Source organism: Triticum aestivum, chromosome 1B (genome assembly GCF_018294505.1).
Source record: "Triticum aestivum cultivar Chinese Spring chromosome 1B, IWGSC CS RefSeq v2.1, whole genome shotgun sequence".
In the NCBI taxonomy this organism is placed as follows: Eukaryota; Viridiplantae; Streptophyta; class Magnoliopsida; order Poales; family Poaceae; genus Triticum; species Triticum aestivum.
The window spans coordinates 45,410,999-45,417,480 of record NC_057795.1 but is presented as its reverse complement, the minus strand read 5'-3'; positions in this window follow the sequence as shown (position 1 = coordinate 45,417,480).

The following is a 6,482-nucleotide window of genomic DNA, read 5'->3' as shown; positions in this document are numbered from 1 at the left end:
TGACTGTTGGTTCGTGCAGGAGCAGAGCAGCCTCACCAGGGGAGTCCGGAAGCTGATTCCGAAATTCCATCTGCTTCGAGTACACCGCCAAAGGAGGATTCCCCGGCAAGGGAGCGTTCTTCGGCAAGGGAGAATTCTCTGGCAAGGGACAGTTCTCCGGCAAGGGACAGCACCAGCGACCCTTCGGTTGTTGAGACCACGACTGCAGATCCTAGTACAGGTAATCCTCTTGCTCTAAAACTTCCCTTGGGTTCTTCTTATTCTGATTTTCTTTTTGGATATTTGCTTGACTTTTCTCTTTTCTCCGTTCGTTAGATCCATCTGCCACGGAGCCGATGGAAACCGAGGTCGCCGGCGAGGAAAACGCGCGCAGCAATACCGACGACGCCGTCGCCACCGAAGGAGAAGCCGGCGCTGATGAGCCCGCCGGCGAAGAGGCCGCCAAAGCTGCTGCCGCAGAAGCTGGCGAGGGATCCGGCGATCACACTAACGGCCCCGAGGCCGCAGGAGCGCCAGGCGCTGCGCTGACCGCCGATCCCTCCGCCGCTGCTGCAGTGCCGGGCTCCGAAGAGCCCCAGCCCGGCGCCTATTTGAAGGCCGGCGACGGCATCTTCATCAAGCTCCCCTGGGGATCAAGCTCCAGGGCGCCGGTCGAAGGAGAAGTTTTGGATGGAGAGGTGCTCGCCTCCGCTGGGCTGACGCTGGTCGACGCGCCAAGCAGTAGCAGCGATGAGCCTGAGGAGGAGCGGCTGCTTCAAAAGCTGTTGTCGCTGTACCGCGCCCGACAAGCCAAGCTGGAATCCCAAGAAGCGCTTATCGCGAGGGCGGGAGTGGACATTGAGAAGCGCGCTGAGGAGCTCCGGGGTCTCAGGCAAGAAACTCTCCGATCCCTGGCAGAGGAGCGGGAGCAAGTCGCCGAGGAACGGAAAGCTTTCCTCCTCGCGAAGGCTGAAGTTGAAGAGCAACAGCGGCTCGCTGCCGAGAAGCTGTCTGTGTAGGAAGGTGAGTTGGCGCAGCGCAAGGTCAACCTTGACAGCCACGAGGAGGAGCTTGCCGCGCGTGAGCAAGCAATTGGCGGGGCTCTCAAGGAAGCAAAGGATGCTGCCGCAGCTGCCGAGGCCGCCAAGAAGGAGCTGGAGACGAAGATGGCGCAGCTGGAGGCCGATCTCCAGGCGAGCGGCGAGGAGCTTGCCGCGCTCAAGCGTGAGCGCGAGAAGGATGCCGCCGCTCACGGCAAGCTGCAGGGTCGTCTCGCTGAGAGGAGCAAAGAGCTTAGCGCCGCCAAGGACTCCAACGCGGATCTTGAGTTGAAGCTGGCTACTTTGACTCAGACGCTGGACGGCGTGAGGGAGCAGGAGGTGGCCTTGAAGGAGAAGATCAAGGCCGACGAGGCGCTGCTGGCGAGTGCTGCTACCGCCCAGAATGCTTTTAGGGAGACTGTGGAGCACTGGACCGAGGGTCTCGTGAATGTTGCCGCCGCCATCGACAGGGAGCTGGCGCAGCTGGGGATGGAGGACCTCGGGTATTCTTCCGACGAGCACCTCCAACCCAGCGCCAAGCTCAGCTTGTTCTTAAAAGGCGTGGCGATGGCACTCCAGCGACTCCGGGAGAAGATCCCAAAGCAGCTGGCCGACGAGTCGCGCAAGATCTGCGCGGGAGTTCTTCAAAAGGTGCTGGTGAAGGTGGCCTTCCGCAACCCAGGCCTGAACCTCACCAACGTCCTCAGGTCCCTGCCGCCGGATGCTGATCTGGAAGCACTCAAGGCCCTTGTCGCACCCATTGTGTACAAGGTGAGCGAGATCAAGAGGGTTGAGGGCGATCGCGTAGATTAGGCCGCCCGTTTTCTCTTTTTCTTGTCGCTGCTAGTCATGTTATAAGAACAATCTGTTAGAGCTGCGACAAGCTATCTTGTAATATAACTCTATCTTGGGTAGAGATTGCTGTGTTATTTCCTTTACTTGATTCCTTCCTTTGTATGTTTTTTCCCTACGCTTTTAGGGAACTTGTCGGCGCAGGCACCTTAGCCGCGAGCGCTGAGTGCGGGACATCAGCAGCCTGCTGGCGGTGCCGCTTCCGACAAGAAACCTTGTCGCAACTAGTCGCAGCTCACTTAAGTTGTTGAGCGGACTCGAAACAAAGTAAGGGCGCAACTAGCTACGAGTTGGTTCCTCTGCGCACAGGTTTTCCATACAAAGTACGGTCGTTCGAGGAAGATAACTTAAAATTTTAAAACTGATTGCTCAAACTTTGGCAACTTAGCTTTTCTGTCGTTTGCTTTCCGGTAAGGCGAAACTTCCTTGAACGATGCCTGGTCCACACCATTATCTTCTCCTTTCCCCCCGGCAAACTTGTGTGTGAGGGAACCTTCCTTTCCTTTTTGAGAAAAAGAAAGAAGAGAAAATAAAGATATGGAGCCTTACGGCTCGTTATTGCTTACCGGGGGTAGGCACTGCACAAAGTGTCAGATAACGCATGCAAAAATAAAGTAGACAGCATGATATTGACAAGATGTGCAGGGCACTTGAGCTTTACTTATGCACGGGGTCTGCGCCCGGCTTTGTACAAAGGATTACATGCAACATCGGCAAGACTTGTACAAAAGGTGGTTGCCGGAAAAGATTCCGGCAACCGCGCCCTACGGGTAAAACTTATGAATATGCTCAATGTTCCAGGAGTTGCTCACCGGAATGCCATCTTCGGTCTCAAGGCGGACAGCGCCAGGCCTAGTGACTCGTTTCACCTGGTAAGGGCCTTCCCACTTCGGCGTCAACTTGTTAGAATTCTTGGCGGACTGAATGTGCCGAAGAACAAGGTCGCCTTCCTCGAAACTTCTGGCATTAACTTTGCGGCTATGGTAGCGGCGCAAAGCTTGCTGGTATCGAGCATCTCGTACAGCAGCCTGAAGACGGTCCCCCTCAAGGAGCAGCGCGTCATCTTGTTGCAGCTGCTCTTGCTCAAGCTCATCATAAGCGAGCACTCGAGGTGATCCGTATACAAGTTCCGTGGGGAGAACTGCCTCTGCTCCATAGACTAGAGCGAAAGGTGTTTGGCCAGTGGCTCGATTTTGCGTCGTCCTGATCGACCAAAGAACCACCGACAGCTCCTCAATCTAGTTCCTTCCGCACTTGCGCAGCCTGTCGAAAGTCCTGGTCTTGAGCCCGCGCAGCACTTCAGCATTTGCCCTCTCCGCTTGACCGTTGCTTCTCGGATGAGCAACAGAAGCGAAGCAGACTTTGGCGCCAAGATCTTGGACGTACTGCATGAAAGTGCGGCTCGTGAATTGTGTGCCGTTGTCGGTGATGATCCTGTTAGGGATCCCGAAACGGCAAACAATCGACCTAAAAAACTTGACTGCTGACTGTGCTGTCACCTTCCTCACTGGTTCCACTTCCGGCCACTTTGTGAACTTGTCGATTGCAACGTACAAGTACTCAAAGCCCCCGACAGCTCGAGGAAAAGGGCCGAGGATATCGAGCCCCCAGACCGAAAATGGCCAGGATAAAGGGATCGTTTGGAGAGCTTGAGCTGGCTGGTGTATCTGCTTGGAATGGAACTGGCACGCTTCACACTTGGTTACTTGTGCACTTGCATCCTGGAGGGCGGTCGGCCAAAAGAAACCTTGCCGGAACGCTTTGCCGGGAAGTGCTCTTGCGCCAATGTGGTGACCACATATGCCTCCATGTATCTCTGCCAACAGCTTTTGTCCGTCTTCCCGGTGAATACACTTCAATTTCACACCGTTGAGTCTTCTTCTGTACAGTGTATTGTCGACAAACTGGTACATACTTGACTGCCGGGCTACTCTTTCCGCTTCTTCTTGCCCTTCGGGAAGTTCTCCTGTCTGAAGGAAAAGGACAATCTGCTGTGCCCATGCTGGAGCTTGCGGCTCGACAACAAGGACTAAAGGCACATCTGCTGCTGCGGGAACATCTGCTTCTACGACGAGAACCTGTGGCTCAGCCGGAGCTTGATGTTCCCCGGCAAGCTTGCCGGAGCAAAACTTGTCGGGAGCGTCTGCTTCAACGGAACAAACCCTGAGGCCTGCCGGAGCAGACTGCTCCTCAGCATCCTTGGTGTTGATTTTGGGGACCTTCTTGGCGGCGGCTTCAGGGAGCTCTGCCGGAAAATAGTCACCAGAAATCAACTTCCTCTTCTTGCTCTGTCCAGTTGATGGCGTTACAGACGGTTGAGTTAGCTTGAGCACAAAGATCCCTGGTTCCACAGGTAACTTAAGTGCAGCGCACTTCGACAGGCCATCAGCAATGTCATTCTGAGCTCTTGGAACATGTTCCATCTGTAGGCCGTCAAAGTGCTCTTCTAGCTTTATCACTTCATCAACGTAAGCTTCCATCAATGGACTCTGATAATTCTTGTTCACTTGGCGGACGACAAGCTGTGAGTCACCCCTGACAATGAGCTTTTTGATCCCAAGGTCTGCTGCGATCCTGAGACCGGCAAGCAAACCTTCATACTCTGCAGTATTGTTCGTTGCTTGCTCCTTGGGAAAGTGCATCTGGACTACGTACTTGAGCCTCTCCGGTGGGTGCAACAAGTAGCACGCCCGCACCGGCGCCTTGCAGCGAGAAAGCACCATCAAAGTACATCAGCCACTCTTTGCTTGCTTCCTTGACGGGGATGCTCGTTTCTGGAACTTCTTCATCTTGTGTTGGCGTCCACTCTGCTATGAACTCTGCCAATGCTCTGCTTTGGATAGTTGAAGTGCTCTCAAACTTGAGGCCAAAGCTTGACAGTTCCAGTGCCCACTCGACAATCCTGCCTATTGCTTCTGGATTTTGCAGTATCCTCTTCAGCGGAAAACGAGTGACGACTGTGATCTCATGTGCTTGGAAGTAATGGCGCAGCTTTCTCGAGGCCATGAGAAGGCCGAAAAGCAATTTCTGCACACCAGAATACCTTGACCTAGCCCCCTACAGAAGGGAACTAACAAAGTAAACTGGGCGCTGCACCATTCTTTTCTGCATCTTCTCGCGCGCCTGCGCAGATCCATCTTTGTCGGGACCAGAGCTTGTCGGTGAAGTCCCCTGCTTGTCGCTGGATGCATCTGCCGTGGTTGCTGGCTCATCATCCGCCTCCCTTTCCGCTACTAACGCAGCACTAACCACTTGATTGGTTGCCGCTATATACAGCAGCAACTTCTCTTGTGGCTTAGGTGCGACAAGTGTTGGAGTGGAGGACAGGTATCTCTTCAAGTCCTGCAGCACAGCCTCCGCTTCCGGAGTCCATTTCATTGGACCTGCCTTTTTCAATATTTTGAAAAATGGCAGGGCGCGCTCAGCAGACCTAGAGATAAACCTGCTGAGAGCAGCCACGCAACCAGCAAGTCTTCGTACATCCTTGACGTGCTTTGGTGCTTCAATCTGCTCAATGGCCTTGATCTTGTCGGGATTTGCTTCAATTCCCCGCTGAGACACGAAGAACCCGAGAAGCTTGCCGGAGGGGACTCCAAACACACACTTCTTGGGGTTAAGCTTGAGGTTGATCTTGCGCAGATTTGCAAAGGTTTCGTCTAAATCTTGAATCAGAGTTGCCTTGTCCTTGCTCTTGACCACTATGTCATCCATGTAGGCTTCCACATTTCTGTGTATTTGCGGCTCAAAAGCGTCGCGGACTACCCTTGCAAATGTTGAACCAGCATTCTTTAAATCGAAAGGCATTCGTACGAAACAGTATGTGCCACACGGGGTGATGAATGCGGTCTTCTCCTCATCCTCTTCTGCCATGAAGATCTGATGGTATCCTGAGTATGCATCAAGAAATGAAAGCAAGTCACATCCGGCCGTGGAGTCAACAATCTGGTCGATGCGCGGCAAGGGAAATGGGTCTTTGGGGCAAGCTTTATTAACATCGGTAAAATCGATACAAAGCCTCCATTTCCCGTTTGCCTTGCGCACGACTACAGGGTTGGCCAACCACGTAGGATGGAGCACTCCTCTGACGAGGCCTGCTGCTTCCAATTTCTTGATTTCTTCTGCAATGAATTCTTGGCACTCCACTGCCTGTTTCCTGACTTTCTGCTTGACGGGCCGCACATTAGGACAGACGACAAGATGGTGCTCGATTACTTTCCTGGGAACACCGTGGATGTCAGACGGTTGCCACGCAAACATGTCGACGTTCGCCCGCAGGAAAGCAACGAGCGCGCTTTCCTATTTAGGGTCGAGAGTGGCACTGATGGTGAAGGTACCACCAGTGCCGTCCTCCTTGGCGGACACCTTCTTGGTCTGTGGTGGAGCTGCCATTGCCTTCTTACACTTGCCGGTGGAGCTCGATGGTGTGTCCTCGATGGTAGCGCAGCGCTCCGAAGAGGTGCGCTTGCCGGAGTGGGCATCAGAACTCTTGCCGGACTTGGTCTTCTTCTTCGCCCCGGGAGCTTCAACGGCAAGTGACTTGCGATCTGTTGTGGCTGCTGATTCCCGATAGATCTTGTCGGCGCAGATAAGAGCATCCTTCTTGTCGCTAGG